This window comes from Macaca nemestrina, chromosome 5, assembly GCF_043159975.1.
Source record: "Macaca nemestrina isolate mMacNem1 chromosome 5, mMacNem.hap1, whole genome shotgun sequence".
Classification (NCBI taxonomy): domain Eukaryota; kingdom Metazoa; phylum Chordata; class Mammalia; order Primates; family Cercopithecidae; genus Macaca; species Macaca nemestrina.
The window spans coordinates 6,893,652-6,908,434 of NC_092129.1; the positions used below are offsets into that span (position 1 = coordinate 6,893,652).

The 14,783-nt window shown below is 35.3% G+C and overlaps 1 long non-coding RNA gene across 2 annotated transcripts in view; it reads right to left on the reverse strand.

Annotated features, from left to right (window-relative positions):
- Nucleotides 1-14,783, reverse strand: part of LOC105487535 (uncharacterized) — a 37,160-nt gene that overhangs the window by 1,586 nt on the left and 20,791 nt on the right. For both annotated transcript variants that reach the window (XR_011623256.1, XR_011623255.1), the window contains 2 exons: nucleotides 7,893-8,076; nucleotides 2,840-2,949 (listed from right to left, as the gene is read on the reverse strand). This is a non-coding gene — a long non-coding RNA (uncharacterized lncRNA). The remainder of the gene's footprint in view (nucleotides 1-2,839; nucleotides 2,950-7,892; nucleotides 8,077-14,783) is intronic.

The window sequence follows — 14,783 nt, forward strand, 5'->3', positions numbered from 1 at the left end:
AATAATACCAACATATTGTTTGTTTCTATATGTAAAATAAAATGTATGAAAGCAATAGCACAAAGCTTAGGCAGGGGAATTGGGATGATATTGTTGTAAGTTTCATACATTATATATGAAGCACTGTGATAGTATTTGAAGGAAGATTGTGATTACTTACAGATTAGTAATATAAATGCTAGTATACTCAGTAAAATTTTAAAGAGCAGAGTAAGAAATAAAGCATAAATGAAGTTAAAATACAGTAATTTAAAATATCATATAATATGAAAGAAGGTATAAAAGAGGAAAAAATGAACAAATAATAAAAGGAAAATAGAAAATACCTAGCAGCATGATAGACTTTAATCCAAAAATATGAATAATCACATTAAATGGAAATGGTTTGAACCTACCGGTTAAAATAATTCAGATTTTATTAAAAGCAAGACCCAGCTATGCAGGGGCCTTTGAAAACAGTATGCTGAGAATAGATAGGGCTCAAGGACAGTATCTCCAATTGAACTTTTAATGAACTCCCGTAGGCGCCAAGAAGGCGGGCAGATAAGGAAGAGCATAGAAACAAGGAACTGAGTAGAAGGTTACATGTGGGAAAAGAAAGTTTGTTTTGCATTGCATTCTTTCTGCTGACGTGGGGTTTATGGGGTATAAATAAAGTGAGGCGGAGGCTCTGAGTGCGGCCGCCATGTTCTCTGTGTGTCTTTGTCTTTTGTGTGTTCTTTCATTCTCCACCACCCCCGGCACGGACCCCAACACAGCTATATATATGTTTTATAAGAACTCCACCATAAATAAATAAACATCAACTTAAATATAGATCAAAAGTAAATCAGTGGAGAAAGATATTCCATACAAACACCAAAGAACGCTGGATTGGCTAAATTAACATTTAAAGAGTAGATTTCTAAAAAAAGAATATTATCAGGTATAAAAGATATTTAACAATAATAAACATTTAAATATTAAATGTATATATATTTCCATTGGCATACATATAGATAATAATGTTTGTGTAGGAAAAGATACACTTCATTTTTTAAAAATTATTCTTACATTATTGTAAAAGAAATCTCTTGCAATGTATTAGAATTTCCTTCATTTGGTAGTTGTTTGCTCCTTGTCATTTTCCTATTGAGAATGTATGCTTTCATTCTTTTCTATTATTTGTGTCAATATTTATGTATACTGCTGAGTTAAAAATAAAACGTTTGAACTTCTTGATTTATTCTACAATTTTTTGTTGTCTAAATAATTTGTATTTCAAGTTTCTGTATCCAGTGAAAATATCATTTAAAAGATAAACATGAAATAAATATTTCCAGCTGGACCACACTGTATAAAAATGACGTTCTTTGGGATGAAGAATAATGACACAACAAAGATAATCATATTTTCAGTAAAAATGAGCAAAACCAAAAGTAAATAAATTGATACACATATGTTTGTTTGCATGTATGTTTTTAGTCATAATTTTATTTAAGGTATCTAATTGTCTAAAACAAAAATTACAAATCTGAGATAGCTCATATAAAAGAAAAATATCACAACAATAGCACCAATTATAATGTGGGAATGAAATTAAACCGTTGTCAGTTCATTGCATTTGTAAAGCAGGAAATTGAAGCTTTAAGTGTGAGGTGAGAAATAAAAAGCAACTTTCAGATGTGAACTGAGAAGTGTGAAGTAGGACATGGAAAACGCCAATGTGTGATGTGCTACTGACTTTGTTAAATGGTAAGTTTTTCATATAATATGCCTAACTTTCATATTGTATGCCTAAATCAATCATTTAGAAAAGGGGTAAAATGAGAGGTGGCCAACAGTACTTTCAGTAAATAAAATGGAGTGCAACAATAATATTTAATCAACCCAGAGGATGCAAAAAAGAAGAGAGAAAAAAAGTCATATAAAAAAATGAAAAATGAATGACACAGTTTACACTTAAACATAACCATATCAATAATTATATTAAATGTCAATTGATTAAATATACCAATTAAACACAGAGAGTGCTAGATGGGATAAAATCATTTACTATATTCTGGCTAAAAAAGACCTATTTAAAATTTATAGACACATGTGTACTAAAAATAAAAAGTATGAAAAATACACCATAGAAAGAGTAAGCATAAAAATGGTATGGTACATTAATATCAGACAAAAGCAATTGGAAGAACTATTGTACATAAAATACAATGGGAGACATTTTTAAACAATAAAACTGGAAATTTAACTGGATGCACATTCATAGTTGGAAATGTAAAGCCCTTCTTTTTTTTTTTTGAGACGGAGTCTCGCTCTGTGGCCCAGGCTGGAGTGCAGTGGCCGGATCTCAGCTCACTGCAAGCTCCGCCTCCCGGGTTCCCGCCATTCTCCTGCCTCAGCCTCCCGAGTAGCTGGGACTACAGGCGCCCGCCACCTCGCCCGGCTAGTTTTTTGTATTTTTTAGTAGAGAAGGGGTTTCACCGTGTTAGCCAGGATGGTCTCGATCTCCTGACCTCGTGATCCACCCATCTCGGCCTCCCAAAGTGCTGGGATTACAGATGCTCCTTGGCTTACAGTGGTGTTACCTCACAATAAACCCATTGTAAGTTGAAAATATTGTAAATCAAAGATGCGTTTTATACACCTCACCTATGGAACATCGCAACTTAGTTTTGCCTACCTTAAACACGCTCAGAACACTTACATCAGCCTACAGTTGGGAAAATTATACAACACAAAGCTTTTTTATAATAAAGTCTTGAAGATTTCATGAAATTTATTGAATACTGTAGCTAAAGGTGGAAACGGAAGGATTATATGAGTACTCAAAGTACATTTTCTACTGAATACTTACCATTATAAGTCAGGGAGTCAGGGACCACCTGTAATTTTTATTTACTCTGAACTGCTACAGAAATAACGTGGATGTGTCCATACCTTCTTAGGACTTTAGCATAACCATTGCTATAAAACATGACAAGCACAACATAAAAAATAAAATTTCTGACTAATTTCTCTTAAAAATTAACAAATATTAGAAACTTAAATTCCATAATACATATAAAGGATGCTACATGACAACCAAGTAGGACTTATCATAAAACTCTGAAGTTGGATAACAATCGGTTATCAATCAATGTTTCCTTTAACCACATTAAGAATCAAAGTCATAACAACCATATCATCAGATAATTTCAGAAAACATTAAAAATTTAATACCCATTCTTTATTAAAAATTACTATTAAACTAATAATGAGAGTCCTTTTTATTTAACTAATTAATTAATTAATAATTTTGAGGCAGGGTTTCACTCCGTAGCGAGGGCTGGAGTACAGTGGCGTGATCATGGCTCACTTCATGAATCCTCCTCCCTCAGCCTCACAATTTAGGTGAGACTACAGGCATGTGTCACCACACCTGGCTAATTTTTAAATTTTTTTTGTAGAGATGAGATCTTACGATATTGCCTAGGCTGGTCTCAAACTCCTGGGCTCAAGCAATCCTCTCACCTTGGCCTCCAAAGGGAGAGCACATTTTTAATTGAAAAAGAAAAACTATTAATAAAGCCATGATTTTCAATGCTGGGATATTGAAAACATCCCTCCACCACCTCTTAGATCAAGAAAAATCAAGAGATGCTTGTTATTCTTATTCAATGAAGTTCTGAATTATCTAGCCTCTGTTACAAGGCTAAAAAAGAATTGCACGTGAATTTTAAAGGTGAAATCAAGCCTGTCATTGTTTGCAGACGTGATGGTATATCTGGAACATCCAAAGAATCAACAAACTATTTAAAATTAATATTTAGAATTAACAAGTTTCCTGGACACATGGTCATTAAAAAAAGTAATTGTATTTTATGTTCTAGCAACAAACAATTGGAAAATTTACATTTCTAAAAACTGCCACTTACTATTGCAATATCAATACAATATTGCAATGTTAATATTATCAAACACTAGAAATAAATCTAATGAAAGATGAACAATATTTCCCAATCGTATGTTCACAGACTGAAACATTCAATATTGTGAAGATGTCAATATTACCAAAATTTTTCTATAAATTCATTTCAATCTCAACCAAAATTCAAAATCCAAGAATTTTGTTTTAGAAATTGATACAATGATACTAAAATTACAGAAATGCAAAAGCACAAGATTAGTGAAGGTGGTCTGGAAGAATAAATCTGGGGAATTTATATTCACAAAATCAAGACCTAACAAAAAACTATATTAATTAATACAGTTCAGTGGAAAAATTGGTGGTTGGTGCTATGTAATTATATTCTTTCCTGGAAAATAAAGTGTACATGGAATCCTATTTCAGACAAAACACAAAATCAAATTTCAGATGGAATTCATATTTAAATTGATATTAAAATGAAAACTATTTTAGCAGGAAACAAGAGAACATCAGGTTGACTTTGGAGTTGGGCTGATTTCATAAAGAAATAAGAAAAAAGCAGTAACTACAAAAGAGGAAATATATATACTGAAATATATTACAAATTATTTAAAGTGATTAACATATTGCAAAAGCAAGCCCCATCATGGGAGTAGATCTAAATACACACAGTCAACAAGACACTGATCTCTGGTATACATAAAGAACTCTAACAAGCAAGTAAGTCTAAGGTGGACAATCAAATTTAAAAAATGAGCAAAACTTGAAAAAACATCTCACAAAACAGAATACTCAAATTGCCAATAAACGTATTAATTTGCTCATCTGTGAGTCATCAGGGAAATGAAAATTATAACCATAATGGGATACAATTCCACTTGTACCATATTAGGTAAAATGGAAAATACACTAAAACAATTACCAACTGTGTCAAGAAGATGATGCAATTAGAACTGTCCTATAATGCTAATGGGAGGGTCAACTGGGAAAACTCTAGAAAATTGTTGGGAAGTAGCTCTTCATGTGGAACATGAGTAAATGCATGACCCAGCAATTCCATCAAGAGGTATATACTCAACATAAATGTTCACCTGATGCACAAGAATACTCATAGCAAGATTGACTGTAACAGCTACGAAAGATATTTGATCATATGCAGTAATGCCTTATAAGAGCCATACTTACTCATTAGCAGTATTTAAAAAACATCCACCATAAATAGAAATATGAAAAAAGGATGGGATTATTTATATAAATAAAATCTGGAATACAAATAGTAAGTGGAGGATTATCATGATGGGAGATTTATTCTTAAGATATTATATAATCATTAAAATCATACTCACAAATATTACTTAATATTAAAGATTAATGGTTTTTAAAATGTGACCTGAGAACCCCTGAAGTAAGTGCAATGGACTTGCAGAGGTTTTGTGAGATCAAGAATAAAATGTTTTTTTCACTCCTCTTACTCTCTCACAAGTGTACAAAGTTTGCTATGGTTTGAGAGTCTACATTTGCAACTATTTTTTTTTTTTGAGAGATGGAGTCTCTCTCTGTCTTCCAGGCTAGAGTGAAGTGGCATGATTTTGGCTCACTGCAGTCTCAACCTCCTGGCCTTTACCAATCCTCCCACCTCAGCCTCCCAAAGTGCTGGGTAGTGAGCCACTCCTGCAGGAACTAACCTTTAAGAAACTGCTAACTATTGACTTTGGGTTATTTATACACATCACAGTTATCTAGAAAGGCAAATATAATACTCCTTCCTTTTCCAAAAATGTATCTGTGTGACGCCAGTTATTTTTAGTACATATATTAACAAAAGCAATATATTGCACTACATTGAATGCAGAAGCAGACATGGAAATTCAGCTGTCTTCTTTTAAGCCAGATACTAAAGAAATTCATTAAAAACTTTAAAAGAATGACCCCCTTCTCAATAATATTTTGCTTTGACAAGCATAGGTATCAGAAGGTATATTATTTTTGTTAACATGTAATAGATTTATTATTATTCAATGACTAAATATGTATTTTAAGTTTTTCTCATTTTAAATCCTGATATGGCAAAGTCATTGATATATCTTACGTAAACCAAAGTTCTTGGTGGACTCAATAAATTTTAATACTGTGGTTAGAGAGATTAGAATGGTTAAGGGCTACTAACATAGGTAGCAACATTACAAAAAAAAATATGTAAAAACACAGAATATAAATTGAAGGCCTGGATTTTGCCAATGTATGGCAGGTGACCTGGGGATAGGTTGCTCCTCGATGACTCTTACCTTTGACATATGAAAAGAAACATATCTATCTTGTGTGTTTTTGTTTTAATAAAATAAAATAGAATTTGACTCTGGCATATTAAAATGCTCATTTTGTATATCTACTAATAATTAGTATACACTAGGTTAGAAAATATTTAAAATTAATTTTGCTTTGTACATAAAAACAACTTTTGTTCAAATGAGAATAGTTAGACTGGATGTGGTGGCTCATGCCTATAATCCCAGTATTGTAGGAGGCAAAGGAGGGAAGATCACCTGAGGTCAGTAGTCTGAGACCAGCCTGGGTAACAAAGCGAGACTCCATCTCTACAAAAAATTTTAAAATTAGCTGGGCATACTGGCATATCCCAGTAGTTCCAGCTACATGGGAGGCTGAGGTGGGAGGATCACTTGAGCCCAGGAGGTTGGGGCTGCAGTGAGTCATGATCATGCCACTGTACTCCAGTCTGGGCACCAGAGTGAGAACCTGTCTCAAAAAAAAAAAAAAAAAAAGGATTAATTGAGGGGATGGGTCGATCACATTTGCCACAACTGAGCAATTACATTCTTGATATCTAATCTTAAAATAACTACTAAGAATATGCTAATCCATTTCATTTTTAGTAAAAAAAATGAATATGCTATTTCCATATATTTAATGAAAATGGCAATTTATTTCATTTTTAATTGTATTGATCATCTTGATTGGGACGTCTGGAAATCCTTACTTAGAAGGAAATCCCATAGTCTCATCAGGGCTACTCTGCTGGTAAAATAAATAATCCTTGTTTATCTTCACCGCAAACTCCAGGTCAAGTGACTGCATTGAACCTTCAACATCAAATTGCTAACGTAAGTACTGCCAACCTACTGTAGTTATGGGAGAAATAAGGAGTCTCATACAGAACATCCATAAAACGAGTAAAGTTAAATGCTTTGAGCAATAAATGCAACAATGCCGAAACTGAATGTCATGTTTTTTGCTCTGATTTGAGGAGAGATCTTCCGTATAATGATCTGAAGAATATGGAGAATCCTTCTCACGCTCAAGGAGGCAATGTGAGCCTCTTGCTTGTTGCAGTTGTTCTTGTTTTAAAATTTCTTCCATACTAGAGAGCTGTACCTGTTGAATGCTTAATGTTCCTTTCTTCCAGATCTATGATTCTTCTGCCGTATGTTCCCCAAATTGAAAAGAGATTTCATTTTTTTAAACAAAAATTCTTTTGACATCTTAGTTTTCATAACCTAATCTACTCAGCCAACCTTCTTTTTCAATTATCCTATGGGTGCTAAGATGTCACGTAAAAATTTTCATTTAATTTTGAAACTGCCATTGAACATAGTTTATAATGAAAGTAAAAGCATTATTAAAATTGAGCTGCAGTTGTATTTGCTTTGATACACTCTGCGTAATATTTCTTGAAACAGGCTGACTCAATTGCATATTCAAAGACAGAATTTGTCCAGTTAGCAACCTGGAAGAATGACAGGTCTAAAACAAAGTAATCCTGCTTTAAAAGCAAGGAGAGAAACAGAGAAAGAGACACTATGAATGTGTTGTGGGAAGGGAATCCCACTAAGTAATCCAAATATATTCTTTCCAAGTTCGTTTGTGGAGTAGAAAGTGGTTTTATCCAGATGTGTTTAATGTATTTGGTAAGAAAAGTGATGAACTTTGATTTATGACTTTTATTAATAATTTGGTGTCTTATGTTAGTATTGTATGTACTCACAGGTTATGAAAAGTTACTTTCTTTGAATTTCACAGCAATTGTGAGGATCTCTGAACAGGGGCGATTTGTACAGGAAGAGACCGGCAGAAAATTCAGTTAAGTTGCTCTAATTGATCTACATGGTAAGGAACCAGGTATGTTTTTGTCTGAGGATTGTTTCTTTCTCTTGTATCAAAACTTCTTCCTGTCTCCATAGGGAGAAAAAAAAAAAGGAAAATAAGATATTATCCACAAATTCTCCTGGAGATACAGTAACATACATTTCCTAGAATGTAGTGGACACATTATTCATATCTACTGAAATATGCACCCTATTGGTATTGGCATAAAGAGATGTAGAATTGGTTTTATGGTTTCCCAATAAGATATTCTGTTAGATTATGAATTGTACTGGAAAATCCTGGTATTTATGTAAGTTGGGCAAAATTAGATATGTAATAGCTTTACGCTTTTAGCAATGATTTAATTTACAAACCCTCAAATAACACAAACATTTTTAAAAAACAGACAGATGTGAATGTAGACATATAGATTTTTAACTGCAACAGTGTTGTGCACACTTGTACATGGGTCCACATACGCAGTATGTGCAGTTCTTATTCTACTTTTATACTGTCATTGCAATAATGATTCCTAACTTCTATTACTTTTATTAACTTATACCATACTCTGCCTCATAAGGGTTTATCAGAGCTTAACAGAAATACACATGAAACAACAAAATGTAAAATTTAAATCAGATGGATGAGGAGGGCAAGAAAGCAAAGCTAAGAAACTGTGGGGGTAAGAAAAGTGAGAAAAAGATAATGAGAAAAAAACCAAGATAAAGTCACACAACATTTATGCTGCAAAATTCCAGCGACGTCTCTCTCTCCCCACTTAACTCACAAGGCTCTCTTGGGGAGGGCCATATGTTTGGTTTCTGACTTTTAGAGACTACTACCAAGTCAAATGAAGGTCACATGCCTAATTAGTGGGGTCCCTTGGCTAAAACCCAACTGGTAGCCAGAAGAAACTTAACGTCGGCCAAATACAGTGTAGCATGTGCTTTGGACGTTGTTGCTCTGCCCATGAGGATGTCCATGCTCTACCAGTGGAGTTTCTACCACTCCCTTTTCCCTGGCAGGCTTGGTGCATCAATCCTGTACTAAAGGTATCTTCCCTGCCCACCATCACACCTTCAAAAGTCATTTCAGGCATCTACTCTGATACACGTATCTCCTCTTTAAGTTTATGTCAGCTCGTGTGTTCATCAGAGGAGAACAAGAGAAAAATGAATAAACAATAGAAACAGTATCAGCAACAACGACGGAACAAGCATCTGGACAGCGCTTTCTGTTTCTGAGCTCACAGTCATTAATTTTTCTGTCACTCTTTTTATATCAAGCAGCTGAGAGAATGTTAGGATTTAGAGCTTATTTTCCGTCTGTTACCGTGGCTCAGCCCATCATGTGCGAGAGCTTAACTGGAGCTGCTCGAGATACCTGGGTCTCACAGTTGTCTAACGGTAGGAGAGGAGAGGAGGGGGTTCCCCATAAGAATGAGTTGCCCACTCTTTTACTCTCCTCCAGTCATCCAGTACCACGACTAAGTGAAATACTCTATTTTACCAATAAGGGATATTTCTTTCTTTCCACATGAACGATGTTACTCAACAACCATCACCAAAAACAAAACAAAACAAAACCAACCAACCAAACAAACAAACAAAAATACCCACACCATTTTAATTTTACTAACCTGGAATTACCTGAGATAACCATGGTAACAAGTACTGAAGTAACATAAATTGCTTATATAACCATAGAAACGGTACTACAAAATGAGAATTACCTGTAATTTATCTCAGTTTCTTACCATGACAATAATATAATGTGCATTTTTCACAAAACACATATTTTAGCTACAGTAGCAATCAAGAAGTTATTCAAAACTCATTTAAGCCTTTCCAAGAGGTATCAGTTGTTATTTAGTTGCTATGGTTCTTTCTTATTAGTAATTTTCTAGGTAAATGGCACATAAAATGAATTAAAATATAAGACTTAATGCAAACTACAAGCAACAAATTAAAATGAGAACAAACGTTTTGTGAAGGAAAACCAGATACTTCTGGAAGATACTTACACAAAGAATGTTCTGATCAGCCAAAGATGGAACAATTGTCTGTGTCAACTCTGTTTAGTTTCAGGTTTCTTTTTCTTTGAACAATATTTGATATTTCTATTTTTCTATATGTATTTATAAATATACAATGGTGTCATGTCTGTTTTGGTTTTTTTAATTTATTTTAATTTTTTTATTTTTTATTTTTTATCAGAGTTGAAAGAAACTTTATTTTTTGTCTCTGATGTATGTCTTCTTTTTTTTTTTTTAATTATACTTTAACTTCTAGGGTACATGTGCATAACGTGCAGGTTTGTTACATATGTATACTTGTGCCATGTTGGTGTGCTGCACCCATCAACTCGTCAGCACCCATCAACTCATCATTTACATCGAAGGATTATAAATCATGCTGCTCTAAAGACACATGCACACGTATGTTTATTGTGGCACTATTCACAATAGCAAAGACTTGGAACCAACCCAAATGCCCATCAAGGACAGACTGGATAAAGAAAATGTGGTACATACACACCATGGAATACTATGCAGCCATAAAAAAGGATGAGTTTGTGTCCTTTGTAGGGACATGGATGCAGCTGGAAACCATCATTCTCAGCAAACTATGGCAAGAACAGAAAACCAAACACCGCATGTTCTCACTCATAGGTGGGAACTGAACGATGAGATCACTTGGACTCTGGAAGGGGAACATCACACACGGGGGCCTATTATGGGGAGGGGGTAGGGGGAGGGATTGCCATGTCTGTTTTATATACCCCACCAAGTCAAAACTGGCCCATCAGATCCCTACCTACATATACTGGCAGGGTGCAGGAGGCGGGAGTCAGGCCTCGGTTTCTTCCTACTCAGTTCCCACCACACGCAGGCCAGGGGATCCAGGCAAGCTGCTCAATTTCTCTAACTCCATTGAGTCAGAGAGTCCCACGTTGGGCCCGTGAAATAACTGAAACCGCCTGAGGCCTCAGGCTGAAAGACATACTCAGAGGGGCGGGGATATAAGTTCCCCGGTCACTTCACGGACTTCACCAATATCCTCCTATTTACTTCGACCTTGTAGCCTGTCTGGTGATCTAGAATAGAGTCCTAGCATACATTAAGCCCCACAACCTTGCATTTGATTTCATTAATAATGAAATTCATTCACCTAGTGCTCATGGATAGTATTTTAAACAGTTTTATTCAGATATAATTCACATACCATAAAATTAACTTATCAAAAGTGTAGAATTTCGTGTTTTTAGTATACCCACTGAGTTGTGCCGCTCAATTCTATATTTTTTTAATTCTACACATTTTTAATTGTATACATTTTTAATACATTTAATTCTATACATTTTAATTCTATACATTTTTACAGCCCCCAAAGAAACCCCTTATCCATCAGTACTCAGTTCCTATTCTCACTCTCCCACCCACAGCTACTAATCTACTTTCTGAATTTATATGTACTTATTCATCCTTATTCTATTGCTGAAGAAATGTGGTAAAATATCTGCATTTGGGAAATTCAAATAAATGACAGATGGAAGTTCTTCAAAAAATTATTGCAACTTTACTACAAGTTTTACATTGTTTCAACAATATAATAGGTGCAAAAGCCTATTTTGCACCCTCTCATGGTCTCTTCTTATTTTATGTGTTTTAATTTCCAGTCATCTCTTATTCAACAGAGGTTATTTTGAAATATGTATATTATATATTTACATAATTATGTTCTTATACACAGGACATGCAGTCCTTAATAGGTGCTGTAGATCAAATATGGTCACAATTTTCTGCATAACCCCCTTTAAGAGATACAGTCTACATCACTGACCATTAGATCTGTTCCCTGTGATTTGCTTTCACCAACAGAACCTGGCAGAAGTGACACTGGGGAAGTGTCAGAGCCTGGGTCTCAGGAGCTTGCAGCTTCTGCCTTCAGTTTCTTATATTGTCCTGCGGCCAAATACAGAAGCCTGGGCCAGCCTAGTGAATAAATGGAGAAGGGTGCAGGGAGAGAAAGGGGTGAGAGAGTGGTGGGAGAGAAAAGGGCTAAGAGAGTGGTGGGAGAAAAGAGAAGAAGGTTCCAGCACCCCACCAGCTCCCACCACAAGTATGTGAGGACACATCATAATTCCATCCAGGTCTGAATCACTGACTGATGCCGTCATATATGTGAGCCAAGCAAGATCAGCAGAAACACTATGGTTGTTTTGAGCCACTAAAATTTAGGGTGCTTTTTGTTCTGTTTTGTTTTTACAAAGTAGTAGGTTTGGAAACTCAACCATTCTTTACTTTTATTATTAGTTGTCTGCTTATGTACGGATACATTGATCCCTCAGCTAGTCTCTTGTCTATTCTGTCTTCTGTGAACGTTTTTACCCTTCCCAATCCTGGTGCACTACTGACAACATTGTATTTGGTCTTCTTTTTCAAGCCCTCTTCTGGACATCTCTCAAATGAAGAAAGCATGTCTTAGACTGCTTTTGAGACAAACAAAAACGTCAGGGAAAAGCAATTTTATCTTCAATGAATGCTGATATATCAAACTGCAGGACAGTAGGCCAGCAGGGCCAATGGGACCATGACTCCAGCTGAGTGGTTTCCCACTGTTCAGTTGCTGCTTAGGGAAAAATGTTTCTGGCAACACATTACATATTTATTACATATTTAGCTTTGAAATCTAAAATATGTAAATGCATATTTACATATAATAACTACATATTACATATGTAAATTCTTACATATTTAGCTTTGAAATCCACTGACCCTCAGCATCAAAACAGGTCCTGGCCCATCATAAGTAGTCCACAAATATTTGTTGACAAAATCAATAAATGACCTCACAGTACTACCTCCCTCTTTGAATGGCAAGATATTAGTCCACAGGGTTGAGCCCTTGAAATCTGAAATAGTCTTTGTCTCACTAAAGCGCCTGGATTTTGAGAGCTGGCCCCTTTTGGCTGGTTTTCTGATTTGAATTACTACACACACACACACACACACACACACACACACACACACACACACAAACGTCAAATGGTCAAAATTAAGAAGACTTTTGGGATTCAGGAATTCCCCACTATCTTTACTACTTCTTGGGTTCATTTCTTCACCAAAACATGATGTGTTTAATTCAGTCTTTTAACAGCATGTCCAATTATGCCACATTATGGCAAACCTGTAAATGCAGACAGCAACATAACAGTTTTAAACTTTTGTTTCTACATGGTTGAAAATTTTATCTATAGCAAAAATAATAACACATGCAACAAAAGGATGGAGTTAGTGTTGCACACTGTTTATGGAATATCTGCAGAGACAGTAGATAGAGAGCAATTATAAAAATAATTGGAGCAGAGGCACTGGTTCTCCACTCAACCATTCTTTACTATTATTATGGTATCTGTATGCATAGTACCTCTGCCTGCTAACAGACCACAACCAATCCATTCTGTATAATAAAACAGAATTGTCTGGAGCTTTATTTTATGAACCAATAATTTGAGTCTTACATTTCCCTTTTTCTGCTTATCAGGCTAAGTATTACAGATATTATTCCATTGATTAAGGAGGGAAAAAAAAAACCAAACAGAAAATAAATCCTTCTAACTGGCTCTTTCTAGTGGTCCCCCTGCTGCTGTTCCACAGTGGTGGGTTGGACTTGCCAGCTGCCACACTGAAACCTCTGACCACCTGTGGGGATCAGGAAGCCTTTTGAGTCACTGCAATTTTTCAGGAATAATTCTACATGAAGATGGAGACCAAGGGAGGCTTTATGCTGCATATATTTAATACTTATTCTTTCCTTTCTGTTATAAACAACAGTAAGAAACAGCTTCTACTAGAAGTAAAGAAGAAGAATTTTTTTTAAGTAGTCGTTAGATCAGTGCCTACAATACACACCCTAAATACTGAGGACTTCTCTTTTTCATAATTATAAGGCTAAAACCAAAATACAATCAATATAGGTATTAAGTACATTATTTTTTAAAATCTAATTTCCATGCTTAGAATGCCGCCAAGGAAATAAAGGGGCCTTAACAAATATTTATTTATTAAATACATGCAGATAATTCAGTAACTTTTTTAAAGAGTAAGAATTTAAGAGAAAATGCTGAGTAACTATGATGGTCCCACAAATGACTGGCTAATCAATCACAGCTGTATTGAGTCATTAACTGACACGTTTTAGATAATTTCCAAAGGCACCAAAACCCAATGTCTTAGGCCCAAGAGTTTTGTTTGTTTCTTTGAAATCAAGCCTTCTTGTTTGCCAATCTTTACATCATGAGTTTGCATTTCTTGTGAGTTTTTGTTTGCTACAATATTTCTGTGAGTGTTTAGTTTGTATCATGACTACATTTACTGCACACAGCTGAAATACAACACTCAACGGAAGGCTTGACAGCAGAATGGAGGGGTGCATGCTGGCTGTTTTCTTAGTCTGTTGGCTGCCATAACAAACTACCACAGACTGGATGGCTTACACAGAAACTTATTCCTCACAGTTCTAGAGGTTGGGAAGCCCACAGTCCAAGTTCCAGCTGATCCGTGTCCAGCCAGAGTTCTCTTTTGGGCTTGTAGATGGCCACCTGCTTGCTGTGTCCTCACACGGTATCTCTTTGGAGTACTCGCAGTAAGAGAGAGCGAACTCTCTGATGTCTCATCTTATAAGGAAACTAATTCTACCTGATAACGACCCCACTCTTATGGACTCATTTAATCTTAATTACTTCCTTAGATGCCCCAGCTCTAAAGACGACCACACTGGAGGATAGG